At 34.5% G+C, this 18,500-nt stretch overlaps 1 protein-coding gene across 2 annotated transcripts in view; it reads right to left on the reverse strand.

Annotated features, from left to right (window-relative positions):
* The window catches only part of dgt6 (dim gamma-tubulin 6), a 77,584-nt gene extending 71,508 nt beyond the window's left edge, over positions 1–6,076 (reverse strand). For both annotated transcript variants that reach the window (XM_035373491.2, XM_035373490.2), the window contains exon 1: positions 5,764–6,076. The gene's annotated coding sequence lies outside the window, so the exon portion shown is untranslated. The remainder of the gene's footprint in view (positions 1–5,763) is intronic.
* Between the last annotated feature and the right edge of the window lie 12,424 nt (positions 6,077–18,500).

Raw genomic sequence — 18,500 nt, forward strand, 5'->3', positions numbered from 1 at the left:
ACATAAAAATTATGAAAAGCAATTTAAGTTTTAATATACATTATATTAACTAATACATTATGTTAATATACATATGTTGATGCATATGTATATATTTTTTAAAAGTGAAAATAGGTCGATATGTACACGGGTATTGAGTTTAGATTTGTGTAGCAGCGATTTTTGCGCCAAAAATTGCTGCTACACAAAGATAAAATAACAAGTCGAAGAACTGCAAAAACCACCAATTATTGCCAAGGGGCAGCCATAAATATATTTTTACCCAAATAATATACAATGCTTGAAATACCTTCACACATAATTGCAATTTTTATTAAATTAAAAATTTATTACATTATTAGGTACTATTCGGTTTTGAGGGCCGTAAAAAAATTGCAGCAAAAATGTATGCGCAAAAGCGCCAAATCTAGCAAATGCGCCCATTTAACAGCGCGCCAAATCTAGCGTATGCGTTGATTTCAGATTGCATATGTTTATATAGTTCTATATTTCTTAAGACGCCATTGACATACTAGTTTAATTTTTAAATCCTTTTTTGATATTCTACGGATTTAACAATTTGGGAATTGTTCATGACGAAAAGTTGGCAATAGAATTTTGGGTAAAGTGCAGAATCACCCACTGCTTGACGAGTTTTTAAGAGTTGCACATACTCGGTATCCATGTGCTCATCGACCTATTTTCACTTAAAAAAAATCCTAGAATTGTGCAAAAATGGCACTGCGCACATCCTTGACTTTATCTATGTACACATCGACCTATTTTCACTTAAAAAGTAAAAGAAAACTGACAAAAATTCAATTGTAAAAAGCGGCAAACAAATAAGTGAGCGATTCTGCACTTTAACGAGAATATTTTCAAAGAAAAGGCATCATTCATTATAGAAAATTACGTTTGAACAACCAACAAGATGAAATTATGCTTTAGCGATAAGTCAGTAGTGAAATAGCGATGCAGGCATCCAATCAGCTATGTTTAGCAATTTTTATATAAATTATAATAACGATCTGAAATAGTTATTTACTCTTATGCTTCCACTCAGTCATGTTTAGCCTTTTTCATATAAATTATAATAATAAAAAATATTACATGAAATTACCTTTCATCTAAATTAAAACATAAATCTTAGATAGTTATTTACTATTATACTTCCTTTCTTGCCGCAATTATTTTTGGCAGCATTGGCATCAACAATAGTTTGGTGATTTTTTATGGCCCTCGAAACTGAATAGTACCCATTATTATTAATTACCTAATGTGAAATATAAATGGCATGGCAAATTTGGCAATATTGTTGTTAGATTAAATAAGCTAGCAACAAATTTTGGAATTTTGTTGTTGGTTTATTAAACCCTCTGAGCGGCATGGCTGGTTTTATTCGGTCATGAGATTTTTTGTCACTTGATACATATTAGCTTAAGATATTTTGCTTTCCTACTTTCTTTAATAATGTAAATATAATCTTAATGAATGTAAGTTTATGAAAATAGAGGTTAAATAAGTAATCATACAAATTTAGCTAAATACAGGTCTTCATGACAAATCCCAAAACCCATGCCGCTCAGAGGGTTAATCTCAAAACCTCAGTTTATTGAGGTTTTGTAATGTTTTTGTTTTGTAAACCTTATTTTTTTTTAAAACTGAATGATATTATAGGATATTTCTCTCTTGGACAAGGGTTGCATATTTTTGAATGCTGTTTATTAATTTTAAAACTGCATCTTTTAAATGGCAAAAAAGAATCTCTGACTTTCTCTATGTCTTTGGTGTGCAGAGTAATGGAAAGTTACGATTTAGGTTTCTTTCTACGATTTGCAATGAAAGGCGAAAATTATTCCTTTCTTGTCAAATATATGCAGCACAAGATGAACAGAAATAATTCTCTTAAACAGTATTTACTATTTATAGAGGACTTAAAGAAGATTTATCCTCCATTGGTTAAATAAACAACTACAAAATAGTACACGTTTTATTTTCATATTTATCATATAATTGTTATTTAATCATTCATAATTGACCATAACAGGGCTAAGTTTGTGTAATTCTCAGTTTTATTTTGGAAACATATTGGTGCTTAGATGGGAAGAAAAACATTAATGCATATAACATTTAATGTGCAATATGCCAAATTTGTGCAGTTCTCAGACTTTTTTAAGCAGAAACAAATTGCTGTGTACATGAAGAGATCAATATCAATGTATCATGAAATATAAAGCATATGTTTAATGCATATACATTATTTAATCATTTACATCACTCATCTTTAATTTATCATATTATGTTTAACCTTTTCATGTGGGATAGAGACAAATTTTTTAGATATTGAAGGCATTTAGTCAACAGTTCAATCAGCATGGAATTAATTAAATAAATTGACAGTATCTACCAATTTCTGCTCTCCATTAAATAGTAAATTTTAAATCTTTATGTTAAATTTCTAATAAATTTCTTTGAAGTAGTCAATGCATGGGACATCTGTCCCCAAGAAAAGGTTAATGTATCATATAAGTCCTACTGTTTCAAATTTACATTTTAAATTGTTTCTTTTGATACCTTGATAACGTTTGCCAAGTTACAATAAACATGAATAGTTTAGGGATCCTTTTTGGAAAAGTCACCAAAGTTACCAACTTGCCTTATAAGTAACTTTTATCGAATTAGCTAACAGGTCTCCTCTGGGACGTGACTTTTTTTAAAGCATTAATAATCTTTGATACATTATAGAATACAAAAGCACAAGAATACGAAATGTACAATCCTTATAAATATAAAATTATTAATAATTTAGAATACACAAGTGTTATTAAGGGTTTTCTTCCACAAAGCACCCGTTGCATTTTTACTCGCCAAGCTCACCAATAGCTGATCAACGTCAATGATGAGCAATGTAGTGTTATCAGATATTAAACACATAGAAGTAAGCTTCTTAAATGTGACATTTAGTGCACATAATCAAAATAAGTTAAATAATAAATTACATTAATTCAAGTTAGTAGAGAAAACAATATACAATCAAAAGTCGTTAATCCGGACTCGTCGGGACTTCGGCGATTCCGGATCATCGATTTTTCCGGATTATAGATCATCAGTTTAAATCTGGTAAGATGGCATGCAGAAATTATAAAATTAAAAATATGAAACCGTAGTTTTTGAAATAAAGAACAATTATGATCTAAAGGGTATCAAAATTTACACACACACACACACACACAAAAAGCTAATATTTATTTGTTTACTTTATTAAACATTTCTTTCAATGTAAGTTGTTTAGTTTTCAATAACCTCTGTGTCACTTTTTTCTTAATCGGAAGCGAATTATAATGACGAGGAATTTGATTTAAATCATATCAGACGGAGTACATCGAGATAAAATACTACATTTAGTAAGGAATTATAAGCCAAATAAAATAAAAACATCTGCCATGAAGATAAGAATAGTGCTGACAGATTAACTTCCAATTCATTGCACTCTGCCATGTTTCCCCCCTCCCCCCGCAGAGCAGTGTGAAATTGATAAACAGATTTCGGAATGGTTAGAGAAACAAAGGAGGATATGCCTTTATCCATTTTTTGCAGCAATTCCACTTTTTGTTTCATGGACTTCGAAACATACTTTCGCTTTGTAGATCGTTTACATATTACTAGATATATATCGGAAATTCTATTTGACATAATTGAAAGTTCAAGCTCACTTTTATAAAATTGCTCTAACAATCTGCAAAAAATAATAAGCAGGATCCAATTCGAAAATTAAGGAACAACGCAATCTGCAACATTAAGTGAATTAGATAATTTTAGCTTAGCTTATACTGTCCGTTATACATTAGACGCACAAGCGTAAACGTATTATGCGCATGCGCACATGCATTTTTGCAGCCGTGAAGGTCTTACACGCATGCGTCAATGCAACGCATGCGCAGATAGCTTGTAGCTTTGAGGTCCGGATTATAGATCATTCCGGATTGTGGGTGTCCGAATTAACGACTTTTGACTTTATTAAGCATATGGAAGTTAAAATCCACAGAAATTAAGCATATAGATGTAAAATTAACCAGTTAAAAAAAATAAAGGCTAATCATTGGAATATGGTAACAGGTAGTTTGGCGACATTTTGGTAATGCGATAAAGGTTACTAGCTAGGACTTTAGCAGTGTACATCGATAAAGTCAAGAGTGTGCACAATGCCATTTTTGTGCAATTCTGGGATTTTTTTTAAGTGAAAATAGGTCAACATGTACATGGATGATAACTTGTATGTGCAGTTCTTAAAAATGCGGCAAGCAGTGGGCGATTCTGCACTTTCAATTTCGCACCTAATTTTCGCCATGATTAAGCACTTTTGTTCCATAAAAGTTCTAGCATACGCGTAATTCGGCTAGCATTATTGTTGGAAAAAAATGTTGAGTTAAAAAAAAAAAACACGCCTTTACTTCGTAAAAACAAAATGGCGTCCAAAAAAAAAAAAAAAAAAAACTAGCAGTTTGCTGTAGCAGGGTTGGTAGCCAAATTTTCGCCAAGTTACCATAATCCGAAGATTAACCAAAATGAATTTGAATTAAATTCAAGTTAGCACAGCAAACAATATTAAGCATAACAGAAATAAAATAATAATGCGATAATGAGCCCTTTTCTTGACAAAGTTATCTATTTGATGGAAAAAATTAGTAAAATTCAGATCTGTCTTTAAATACCTTTCAATATTATAAAATTTCAAAATATTTCTGTTTTTAAAAGTGCAATTTCTAAGGAAATTTAAAAAAAATAAAATCAAAAAGCCATTTTTATAATATCTTCATTGCATAATTTCAAAGTACTTTCAAAACTATGACTGAAAATTCATTTCACTTACTGTATTTACTCGCGTAATAGTCACACATTTTTTGCCAATTTTTCATTGCGAAAGTCTAGGTGCAACTATTATGTGGGGAAATTTACTGCACAATATCATACACTTTTGACAAATTTTTCTGCTTAAAAACGGGGGTGCGACTATTATGTGAGTAAGTATGCTAATTTCAAAACTGTGACTGAAAATACATTATCACATAAATGAAATAAACAAATATTCTCATTTAAGTAGAAACTTAATTGCAAATACCTGATTACATAAACGGTTTTTAGTAATAAATTATATTCTGCTCAGACTTATTTTACTTACATACATATATGTGTGTGTTCATGTGTTGCACAAAAAAAAAAAAAAAAAAAAAAGTTCACTTTTTTTTAAAAATTTTTACTAAGACATGCTTTCACTGCTTCTCAAAACTGAACTTTCTTGCATGTAACTCATAACAAGAAGCAAGGAACATTATTCAGTGCTTTGCAATTGATATGCAGCTCATCAGCAGCCAAGCAGTAACAGTTCACAGATGCTACAAACTATGTCAAATATCAGACACTAAGGATATATGGATTAGGTATTTCTATGCCATCTGTTTTGTTTATTTTATACTTATGATCGCACAAGAAGACGTATCTGAAACAAATGTTGTGTCACAAATAGTGACATCATAAGAATTTTACTCACATATAACTGAGAAGCAAAGGCTTCACACAGCAGCGTTTAACTGCTGTTCAAAAAAATATTATAGAGATATGAAAACGCTTCTTAAATAAAACTGAATAAAAAGTTTCTTGTCGGATCAATTTCCATTAACTTTTCCATTAATAACGATTTTTAAAGCTAAGCAAAAATAATATTACTTAAAAAGTTAAGCAAAACTTACTTAACAGAATGATTATTTTAATCTTAAATATACTCACCAACAGTATTCTTCAAGTCTGCCGCCGAGATATTCTAATCCCTTTACAAAACTCAATAAAACTGCATTTATTATAACGAAGTTCATCAAATACGTTAGAGCATAACAAATATTCTTATAACAGTTAAGTTGATACACAAAATAAATTATCATTTATTCACATAAGACACTGAAATGTTCTACACGAAAAGATTCTTAAGAAAACATCTGATTTCTTATACGAGAGCAAAAATAGAAAGCATAAAAACTATCGTAGACGTAAATTTAAACAACTTTCGCGGTAATCAAACAAACAAGAGTACTGTTGCCATATCTTTAAAATGAATTTTGGTCCGTATTTCCTTCCTATTCTGATGCCATCATTTTCTTTGAACGAAATCTTTTGAGTCACAATTTAGAATTTATTTGATTATTTTTTAATTTCTTAGATAGAAATTATTTTCCTATCATATTGACATGATTTTGGCATGTTTAATAATCTTACCGATACCGTTATCTGTTTCGTTCTCTTTTGCTAGTAATAACTACAGCTACTAGAGATACTCCTAGCAGCCAGATACATGGAGATCACACACACGCAGATCGTATTTTATTCTCGAGTGTCAAGATGTAGAAACATCTTTTTACTCGACTTCTGATAAAGATCGGGTGGGAGGAAAAAGAGAAGGGTGAAAGGAGTGTGGGAGGCGGGTGAAAGAGAGTGAGGTTCGCACTAGCGGCGGCGAAAAAGGGGGGGTGTCAAGTTCAGTGTCGTTATAAGATGTAGCCGCGGGTGGTAAAACCGCAGAGTCAGTTTGGCGTGAATGAGTCAATTAAAGTTGTAATTCTTATGTGGGAAGGACGTCACAAGGGTAACGAAGTTTTTCTCTGGGACGCGCGGAGTGTCTGAGAGTGCTAATAAGGCTATTACTGTGGTTTTGTACTGAATAAAAGAAGTTGACCGCTAATCGTTTAATATACTCTTGAATAAGTTCGATTCGAAGGTCTCTGTGAATATAGATGTTGGGAATATACCAAGGAGCATTGATAATTTCTCGTAGAATTTTATTTTGTAGAATTTGTAATTGTTTAACATTGGTTTTAGATGCATGTCCCCAGATCGGTGCTGCATAAAGAAGAGCTGGGCAAGAGTGCAAGATGAACAGAAGGGTCTTTAGGGATGTCTTGTGTATAATTATTAAAAAGGTACGGCGAAAATGCCGACTCCTGTGGGACACCAGCATTTATTGCTCTGGTGGTAGAGTAAGCAGTACCGATTTTGATTCTGAATGTTCTGTTGCTGAGAAAAGAGGCTATTAAGCGAATAAAATGATGTGGAAAATTAAGAGTGATTAGTTTGTAAATAAGGCTTAGATGCCATACCCTGTCAAAAGCTTTCGCGATATCGAGAAATATAGCACCGGTCGGAAGCTTGCAGTTGTAGCCTTCAGTGATAATGTTGATAACTCTAAGAAGTTGGTGGCAAGTGCTATGATGATTACGAAAACCGAATTGTTCTTCTGGGAGAAAATTCATGGAAGGGTGAATTTTTTGGATATGGAAAAGTAGGATTTTCTCAGTAACTTTAGACAGGTGGCTAAGTAAACTGATAGGGCGATAGTTCTGTGGGAGAGTTGGATTTTGTTACGGTTTAGCAAAAACAATAATTATAGCTTGCTTCCATGAGTTAGGAAAATGAGCGAATTTGATAATGTTGTTGATTATCTTAGTTATGCAGGTAAGAGCGTTGATCGGAAGATGCTTCAGTGCTTTGGTCGAGATGCCATCATGCCCTGGGGCTTTCTTCGTTTGTAAGGCGCTGATGGTGTTGGCAACGATTGTTGGGGTAGTCAGGAAAGTTAAGTTGTACGGAGCAGGGGTATTAAGGAAGTTATTAACCACCTGGTTGACCCGATCAATATGGTTATTGTCGTACGGAGTGGGATTAAGAGTGAATGTATCTTACATATAGTCCGCAAAAGATTTAGCTTTATCTTCTTCTGTATATGAAGTTCCACTAGGTCCATGGATAGGTGGAATAGGTTTATAAGGTTTCTTGAATTTGCAGGAAATGTCAAATAGGGAATTGTCCTCTATAGCTAGGTTATTTAGGAAATTGGTCCATTTTTGGTTTTTGTAGTTCTTGATTCGTCTGTTGATTTCTTTTTGCATAGAGTTTAGTTCGTGTTTGAGTTGTGGATCCCTGGTGGTTTGCCATCTTTTACGGATCCGGTTTTTCTCTTTAATCTTATTTCTTATATCGGCAGGCAGGGGAAGGAAAGGCTTGTTCACATAAAGAGTATTGGTGGCATCCTTTAAAGCAGAAATTGATGCTGTTGGTAAATTTTGAGACTTCGTGTTCTAAATCTTCTGTATTGTTGATGCATGGGTTACCTTGTATGGAGTTATTCAGAATTTCAGAGTATTTGATCCAATTTGTAACTCCTATACTTCTGTCAAGTGAGGGGAGGTATTTATTAATGGGGATTTCAAATACAATGGGGTTGTGGTCGGAAGACAGAGCTGAAATTACAGAGATATTGCATCTGTTAGTAATGTTATTTGAGATGAAGAAGTATATTGTGGTGGCGCTATTGTACCCGTAATGGGTGGGCTCGTCTGGAGCATGAATGTTATAATTATTTGATTGAATGAGTTTAAATATGTCATTTCCTTTTTTGTTAGCAGGGCCTCGGTTCCAGCAGGAGTGTTTGGCGTTGAAGTCCCCTCCGACAATGGTATGGAGATCACGTGATGTAAGAACTGCTAATGTAAACAAACAAGTTTGTACTGTGGTAGGTGTGTTGAAAATTCGGAAACTGTTTATTTTTAATTAGTTATGAAATTTGAATTTCATCTTTAATTATTACTTCATCCATTAATTAACTGTTCATTTATTTGGTTAGTATAATTTTGGTAACTTTTACATGTTATTACTATCTACATGATACTCTTCTGTTCGCTGCTTTACCATGTTTTGATTCTTAATATTTATTTATGAATTCTTTCCTTGATCTCAGGGCTTAATTTCCAAAATTAGAAGTACCGGAGCCCTATGGAAGACTGTCAGCAAAGAGGAACAAGAGTAAATAAATAAATAAAATTATTATTAAACTCATTAATTATTTTAAAATTAAATAGTTAATTATTATCAAATTAATTAATAGCTATTTAATTAATGTTTATAAGTTTTTATTTAATCAATAATTACTATATAATTAATTAATTATAAATTAGTCGATAATTATTAGGTAATTAATTATTATTTATTTAAATAATTAAAAATTGAAGTAATTAAATAATTAAAATTAAATAAAATGCAAAGAGATAAAATGAAATTTATAAGCGATTTTTAATATAACTTTATTGTTAAAATAAAATTTCTACTGAAATTGTGATTCAGTTACAGAAAAGTGCCGCAGCCTTCTTATTCAGGGCTCCGGTGCGTTCTGGATAGAATTATGATTTATTACAAAAACTAAGAAGCCCCGAAGCCGAAATCCTGTACGCTCCGGCCCAATTTAACCTCTTATCGTAGGGGAGGTTTTTTTATCCTCACGAAAATTAAATATACTTAAAGCATAGCTGATGAAAATTCTGGGGCGAAACAGAATGAGGGTATGTGTGGGTGGAAACAAAAAATGAGGGGAATCTTAGTGAGAGAGAACGTTCTCTTTGACCGCGGCTCTTTGCTGATATAATTATAGCCATCAAGTTGATGTGTGTCAGGGGTAAAATGAAACCTGAATCTGACTCTTAAGGATGAATGTTAAGTTGCTGGTTACGTTTCCCCCCATCAGTGGATACTGTGGGAAGACGATGTATAAGACGATGTTTGAGCAGTTCATCTCCGTATTTCACTCTTATTGTACTCGCTGTTACTTAACGCACATTTAAGACCGTAAATTTTCCTTCCTGCGAGGATAACTAACTGTAAGATTCGATAACAATACACTGGATACGATGGCATGGCGAGAAATTTACGCGTTCTTAAACAAACTTCCCCAAATTTATTGCCCTTCTTAAAGGGAAAGGTTTCCGCATGTGAGTGAGTGGACTTTACTTGAAAGTCTCATGTTTTCATGAGTTCGTATTTCTAGGGAAATAGAGTATTGCAAGGTCTGCTTACTGTTAAACTAAAACGTTAGGAATGAATTCTAAATTTTCCCCCCTTTATAAAAAGAAGTACCGGAGCTCATTTTCTTTAGGGCTCCGATGCGATCCGACTAAAATTGTAATTTATCTTAAAAATTGAGAAGTACCGGAGCCGGGCTCCGGCGCAATTTAAGCACTGCTTGATCTGATAATTCCTTCATTTATAAAAAGGGTAAAAATGAGTACATAAAATCATGTTTACATAGATTGCTCTTCTACGCTGAAAAGAAAATTACTATAAATACTTTTAAGTCATAATTTTATCAGCTTAACAAGCAAAACAGTAAATATAAATAGTTGGTTTCTGAAAATCGTAATATTCAAATTTCCGGAGCACTGTGAATGCAGTTGCCCCTTAAATCATGTAAGAATAACGATGCCAATATTCTGCGCAGTTCAAAATTAATATATAATTTTATACAACTTAAAATTTAATTTTTAGTTATTATCTTATTAATAGTATAAACTGCAAATTAACACGTTTTGTATACTATAATATAAATGTCAAAAAGCAAAATATAGAGATTTGTGCAACTGAGTTCACTGCAGTACTAGATGTAAAACTAATAATTCATAAATAATATTTCAGCATTACTGATGCTTTTAATATTACAGCTCTTGGTATTCATAATATCTGCAATGGAAGGTATTAAAAAATTAACATTCCGATATTTATGTGTTTCATTAAAAATCGATTACAGCAGCTAAAATATTAAAACATAAGCTGGTGAAATTAATAAAATTTTAGTTGCATAAAATATTCTATAACACTAATTAATATTAATGAGAGAAAACTGGCTCTGTATTTATGTTCTTGCAGATAAACAGATCTTTCACGAATTCAGCTATTTCAGTAATTTAGAACAACTATTCATGAACTATGAATATACTATTATTACACTTACATTTAAAAGTTTGGAAAATGTTATTCAAGGTCTCGGGAATAGTTTTCAATCAACTCATATACACCTAATATTCTTAATAAAAACTTTATTCATACTGGTAAGCATCACGCATAAGAAAAATTTATAAATCTTACCTTGTTTTCTGTAGAAATTTGCATTTATAATTAATTGATTTCTTCATTTCGGCCTTAACGCAGCTTGTTATAAGTATCGTGATATCCGGCATTATTTTGAAACAAATATTGTATCGTTCACATGTTTTTCCTTGAATATTCTTGTTGACATCAAGAAAAGAGAAATAATTTCCAAACGTATTTTTTAATTTCTCGCAATAGCCATAAATTTCTAAATTCTAAAAATCAATTAATTTCAACAGAATATCTGCTATCGACTCCATTGTAAACATAGCACATCGGGATGTTGTGATTATTAAACCACGTGACCACATTTTTCCTCTTCTTTTCTTGCGGAATGTACCTCACTGCCGGGTATTCAGATTCTAGGTCCAACCCAGGACTAAAGGGCTTGTTCTTCAGCTTCTCGCAGCTAAACCCTAAGGCCCCGTTCAGACGAGGGCGTAAGGGACATAAGTGGTTAAAGCCGAGCTCCGTTGCCAAGGCAACCAGTCTCTGCTACGTCACAGAATCTGGTTTAGGGCTCGTGGCATAGGGTTCAAAGTTTTTAACTTTACGCCGAGTTTGGGATAAGCGTCAACCAATCAGAGCGAAGCTAAAACGAAGCGGCTTTCTTTAGACGATTTCTCTATCACATCGAAGGCGACGTTTTTTTAATATGGAACACATCGTATCCGAATGAGTTGTAATTGTATTCGAACGAAATAATGAGTTGTAATCGTATCCGAACGAAATAAAGAGTTGATCTCCCAAGAAATCTACGATGATGATATGCATTTTTAATGAGTTTTTCAATTTATATTGAAAAATATGTATGAAACTCGTAAAGCGAAAGTTAAGCTCAGGATTATGCACGCTGTGTATGATCCTGTAGATGATTGATCCCATCCAATATTTTTCATTTTATTGTGAAAATTCTTTAAAAAATGCATGATTGCAAAAATTTTATTTTTTCTGTGTAAATTATTATTATTACTTTCTTTCTGTCTATAATTTAAAAAAAATATTACTATAATTTTTACTATAATTATTACCAAAAATTATTACTATAATTTTTTTCCTGTTTAATTATTTTTGTATTTAAGAATAAATTTTTTGAAAAAGCTGGAAATATTGTATTGCTATTTGCTTCAAATGCTGATTTTTTTTCCAAACAAACTTCATGAATTAATTTTACTAAAACATCAAATCAATATCAAGAATCTGCTGTTTTTTTTAAGGGTAAAAATATTACTTTAAAGAAAAAAGAAAAAATTATTTTCACTTATTTAAGAATAGTCACAATAGTCAATTCAATGGTGTAAGCTTCGTATAAGTAATAAAAGATTAATCTTTTGAGAAAATGCTCTTATGAATTCCAAGAAGAAAAAAATGTAGTGAAATATCCTTAAAACAGTCAAGAGTCTAGACAGTTTTGTCTCCTGTTGAAGTTCTGTTCTGTTTTATAATTACGTTCTCCATGAAAAAAATTTACTTTTAATGAAACTGAATAGCACACATAATTCGTAACATGGACTATAATTTAATGAATAGTATTTATTATTATTATCCACTCTTTATTACTATCATTTGAATGGAATTTTGATCATTAAATTCATGCTATTTCTCTGGTAGAAATTCCTGGATAAGGTATGAATGTTTATAATTTTGATGTATTTGAAGACTTGGGTACCTAAAATTTGTCAATGTGAAATTACTTTTGAGATTTGGTCGTAAATAAAAATGACAGCATATGTTGAAATTAAATTCAGGGGTGCGGCTTATACATGCAAATTATTAGAAATAGGTGTATACAAACAGCTGGCAACACAGCAAAATGTATTTAATGATTGAGCATAAAATACATTGTTGGGTGAACGTTTCCTAGTATTGTACTAGTTGTGGTTGCTGGTTGTGGGATACTAGTACTAGTGATAATTGATACTGGTAGTGCAGCAAACTACTATAGTGATCGACAGGGACAGTGAATAAGGAATGCTAAGCACACATGTTTCACTGTCATAGAAACATGTTCCTTTTGATTGAAAATTAAAATAATAATAATAATAATAATAATGTATGGTAAGTACTGTTTTTAGCTTAACTGCTTTCACACCTGGAAAATGGAAAAATATTATATACAGGCTATCTGTTAGTTATCCTCAAGATTTTTTTTTAATTAGGCATATTTAGAATATCGTATTTCTCCTAAGAGAAATTATATATAAAAATTGAAGGTTTTATATATATAAATATGCATGTGCATGTTTATAGTATAGAGAGTATTACAGCATATTCCATACTGCTTTGCACAGAAATATATGTGCCAACCAAGTATTGATATTTCAAAAAAATATCTCTCGACCATTTCGTTCTTTTTCGTTTTTTACCTTCTTCCGTTGCCTCTTGGCTAATGAGAAGAGCAGATAAAAGATAATTCTGTTGAGCCAGTAAAACTTTGTGGCGAGCTGAAAAAGCCATGACACAACGAAAAAAACAAGCAGAGCGAACGCGGGAAATCAATCGAGCGGGAAAGTTGTAGACATTCCACGCATGCGCAAATTTAGCTTCTCTCATTGGCCACGGCTTACACCACGTTCTCGCACGTGTGAACGGGTCTGCCGTATTTTATGGCCTTATGACTATGCCTCTATGCGCTTTACGCCCACGTCTGAACGTACCTTAAGGCTACTGAAACCTAGAGCTGCTAGAGATATCGTTGTTTACTTATAGCAATGTTGCTCACAAAACCCAACCTTCTATTGTCACTGTTAATTCAGATTATGACTCCTTACTTTCTGAGTTTCCAGATATAACAAATCCTACTCTAATTAAGCAGACGGTTCCTCATAACACAGTGCATCATATCTTGACCCGCGGACCACCTGTGACCTTAAAACCGAGACGACTCCATCCCAAGCTGCACGAAGCAGTGAAATCTGAGTTCGAATTCCTCCTGGATCAAGGGATAATCTATCCTTCCAAGAGTCCATTGAGTTCCCGATTGCATGTCGTCCCTAAGCAGGATTCCACACACACACAGATCGTATTTTATTCTCGAGTGTCAAGATGTAGAAACATCTTTTTACTCGGCTTCTGATAACAATCTGGAAAGAAATGAAAGAAGAATAACGTAGTAGGAGGTGGGGGGTGTTGGAAAGAGAGTCGCAGTTCGTCCGGTTGGAGATTACCGAAAGCTGAATTCTGTCACTGAATTTGATAGTTATCCAATTCCGTATTTTCCAGACTTTGCCTATTCACTCTACGGTAAATCCATTTTCTCAAAAGTAGACATTTTTAAAGCATTTCAACAAATTCCTATTGCAGAAGCTGACATTCCTAAAACAGTATTGACAACCCCATGGGGTCTCTACGAGTATACTCCTCTGTGTTTTCGCTTAATGAATGAACCCCAAACTTTCATGCGCTTTATGCACGAGGTCCTAAGGGATCTCCCATTTTGTTATGTTTATCTCGATGATTTACTATGTTTTTCAAATGATGCAGTGGAGCATAAGAAGCACTTAATGCTATATTTCAACTACTGAGCACTTACGGTCTCAAGTTAAATCTTTCAAAGTGTGTGTATGGTGTCACTGAGCTGGAGTTTCTTGGTCACCTTATAAGCCCGAAAGGGGTTAAACCCTACCATAGGAAAGTCCAAGTAGTCCTAGATTTTAAGTTGCCTGAAACTATTGGTAATTTGCGTAAGTTCCTAGGCCTAATTAATTTCTATCGAAGGTTTTTGCCTCATGCAGCAGACAACCGGGCCTTGTTAGACGACGTTTTAAAGGGATCTTCTGGCAGGCAAAATTCGTAAAAACCAATTATTTGGACTCCGCTTGCAACTAAGTCTTTTACCAAATGCAAACAAGCACTAGCTAATGCCACGTTACTTGTCGATCCTTCTCCTACTGCCCCACTTGCTTTGCATGTAGATGCATCTGATTATGCCGTTGGGGATGCATTGCATCGGGTTGTGGGTTCCAAATTGCAGCCCTTTGGTTTCTTCTCGAGGAAATAGCAGAACCTCGGAGCAGTGCTTATGATCGAAAGCTCATTTCTGCTTCTGCATCCATTCACCAATTTCAGGCATATGTTGGAGGTTAGAGAGTTTGTCTTCTTTACTGATCATAATCCTTTCACATATGCTTTCCGTCAAAAGAATGACAAGTGCTCTCCACGCTAGGTGCGGCAGTTAGATTTCATCTCGCAATTCACAACTAAGATACAGCCCATTCCAGGGCCTGAGAATATTCCTGCAGATGTCATGTCCCGTATAACTGGCGTAACTCTTCCTGCATCAGTTGATTATTCTAAAATAGCTACAGCAGAAACATTGGATGATAAGTTGAAGGTCCTTACTGTCATCAGATACATCCCTGCAGTTAAAAAAATTTACTCTCCCGGAATCAAACATTGATCTAATATGTGATGTACTTCGACTAGCAAAGTTCATCTCTGTGTCCCAACTCAATTTCGCCAGAATGTTTTTGCTTCATTACACAACATGGCACTCCCTGGTGTACGCAGAACAAAACACATTGTGCGGTCCCGATTTGTCTGACCTAGAATGTTATCGGATATAGATGAATGGACCAATGTTGCATCCCATGTCAAAAGGCTAAAATTCATCGGCATACAAAAGCACCTTTGGCAAGTTTTAAGGAGCCTTCCTAAAGATTTGACCATGTTTATTTGGACCTTATAGGCCCTCTTCCACCCTCAAATGGTTATTCTTACTGCTTCACTTTAATTGACCGTTCTCTAAATGACCAGAAGCTCAACCACTCAACGATATCTCTGCTGAAATTGTTGCAGAAGCATTTTTCACATGCTGAGTCTCTAGGCATGAAGTGCCCTCTACTGTGACAACTAACCAAGGACGCCAGTTTGAAGCTTTATTTTTTCGCTCTCTCACTCATCACTCAGGTATTCAGAGATCGAGGAAGACTAGCTATCACCCCCAGTCGAATGAGTTAATAGAGGAATTGCATCGACCTCTTAAGACTGCTATCAAGTGCCATGCCACTGAGCGGTGGACTGAAGTCCTTCCTGTGATCCCTCTTGGTTTTTCGAGCTGCTTTGAAAGAAGACTTAGTACTTAAAGCTCCTATATACCATACTGAATCACCAACTTTTCCAACTTGGCGAGAAAGGGAAAGCGCTGCCAGTTTTGGCGCGTTTATCGCAGAAACTGGCTGAATGTCTGCATTTTTTTAAAGATTGATTTTACAGACACGCGGAACTTGGGCATAAACTTTTCGGATAATTTATTAGTTCCCGAATAGTAAACAGACGTTTTCACTTAAATAAATATTTCACGTATATTTTGTTAAACATGTTGAAAATAACTTATGTTTTAGATATTTCAGTTTAGTTAGCAGATTAAAATAAATAAGATATGAATAAAAACGTTGAATAGTGTCAAATGGGAAGATAGTTAAAGTGTAGATTGCAGTGACGGATAGGGCCAGAGAGCCACCGGTGCGATTTTGGGCCAATCAAGAAACTCTGAGCCGGAACTTGAATGACAGAATCGAGACAAATGACTCGGCGAGACAGCTCTGCGCGTGAGAGAGACATGGATGCCCGGACTGAACATCCTACTCAAATTTAGCCACTTTTCTTATTTCTTCATCTGGCGCTACCCCATAATCTCTTTATTTTTTCTGTGTGACAATTTCCAGATTGACAAAATTGTATTTATAGTTCACTTTGAAACGTTCGAAACTCTCCTCTTCCAGTTTTTCAGTGCAGTATGATTTCCATGAATACGAATATATTATAGTTCCTTTTTCCCTAGTTTCCTTAGTTGCTTCTAATATAATTCGCATGGATCGGTTTAGCTGCTTCCCAAGGAAACGTTCGTTTGCTTCACGGCAACTCCACGAATAGTACTGTTGCTGTAGAATCCCTCCCGCACTATTTTTGCGCTTCGCGAACACACTTTCATCCACTTCGGCGATCGTACCAGATCCTCCTATTTTCCGCTGTTGAAAGAATCCACAGAAACCTTGCTAATATAATTATTCCAGTCCTCAACTATTTGTAATTGATTTCCAACTGACTGATTTTCACAAAATTTAATTGAAGTTAATTCTGCGCTCCAACCACAAATAAATCACTTTCGCCTCAAGAAACTCAATTTCGATGACTCAAACTATGTGCCTTTTCGGATAATTCTTTTACTGCGACAAATTGAAAGGTTGCAACGCCACTGAATTTTGTCTCCGAAATACAATTTCATTTCATGATTATAATCACAAGTAGAAATTTTAGGCAAAACGCTTTCGTTGGAAAGAATTTGACTGATTCTTCCTCTGTTCTGGGCAAATCCCAAATTTTGATTGGTTTTTAATCCATTTTTGACGTATTAGGGAAAAGACGTGACTGATAAGAAATAGCCGCGACTTGTTTTGAATTGTGGCAGTAAGAGGTTTACACCTGGGATATACCGTTTGGAGTCGGTTGTATCATTTTAAACGATTTTATTGCCTGCGCCGACGAACTGGAAAAGTACTGAAATTAATTAGACCAAGAAAAATACGCAATTCCTGAATAGTTTCTAGGAATCTGTAATTCAAGATAACATTTACTTTTTTGGGATGAGGTTTCGAGCCTTTCGGAATATCATGTATCCTGGAAATTCTGGTTGATTCACTTCCATAACCAATTTTCCCATAACCAACCCAACACCATATATAGTTCTAACTGAGAGAAAACTACTTTTAGATGCTCTGAATGTTCATCTTCCGTTGAAAGAGCTACCAAACTGTCGTCTAAATAGGTGACAACAAAGTCCACTCCAAAGAACACTTCATTGATGAATCGTTAAAATGTAGATGGGGCATTCCTTAAGCTGAAACAAGAAATGTTTTATCAGCAACGAATAATCTGTATTTACGGCAATCTTTTGATTCATCTGCAGCAGAACCTGCCGTCGAATCCCTACGGCTGAAAGTAATTTTCCGACGCCTTCCAGCGGCAAGAGCTTTTTACATTTATTAGGGAAACATACACTCTTAGACAAAAAACACGACGCGCCGAGAAGATATAAAGCAAGTTGGACACAAAATGATATGCATACAGGTTTCGACTGAAAATGCAAAATTTTACATTTTGGCTGCCAATGAATGAACGGTTGTCGATACAGCGCATCTGATCTGCGCAACTGGCAGGATATTTAAGAGGAGAAATTACGATTCCAGGTCATAAAAATTCTTCACGAATTTCATTTCGTGGGCTCTGGTAGACAGTAACTATGCCTCGCATACAGGTGCGCGAACGATATACGCAGATGTCAGAATTTGAGAAAGGTCGTGTAGTTGGTCTCTAAGAAGCCGGTTGGTCTTATCGGCGAATAGCTCGACATTTGAGCAGAAGCGATGCCACTATTAGATGATGTTGGCATGGGTGAACCATGGCCGCGCACAGCGTCAAGAAGGAAGCGGTAGGCCTAAAAAAAACGACAGAACGTGAAGACCGAGCAATCGTCAGAGCGGCAATCACAGCCCCAGATGCATCATTATCATCGAATGTGCGTGCAACTAGTGTTTCAGTGACCACAAGAACCATTCATAGAC

The sequence above is a fragment of the Stegodyphus dumicola genome, chromosome 5 (genome assembly GCF_044657685.1).
Source record: "Stegodyphus dumicola isolate Sdum_Otavi_A_Nest chromosome 5, ASM4465768v1".
NCBI lineage: Eukaryota > Metazoa > Arthropoda > Arachnida > Araneae > Eresidae > Stegodyphus > Stegodyphus dumicola.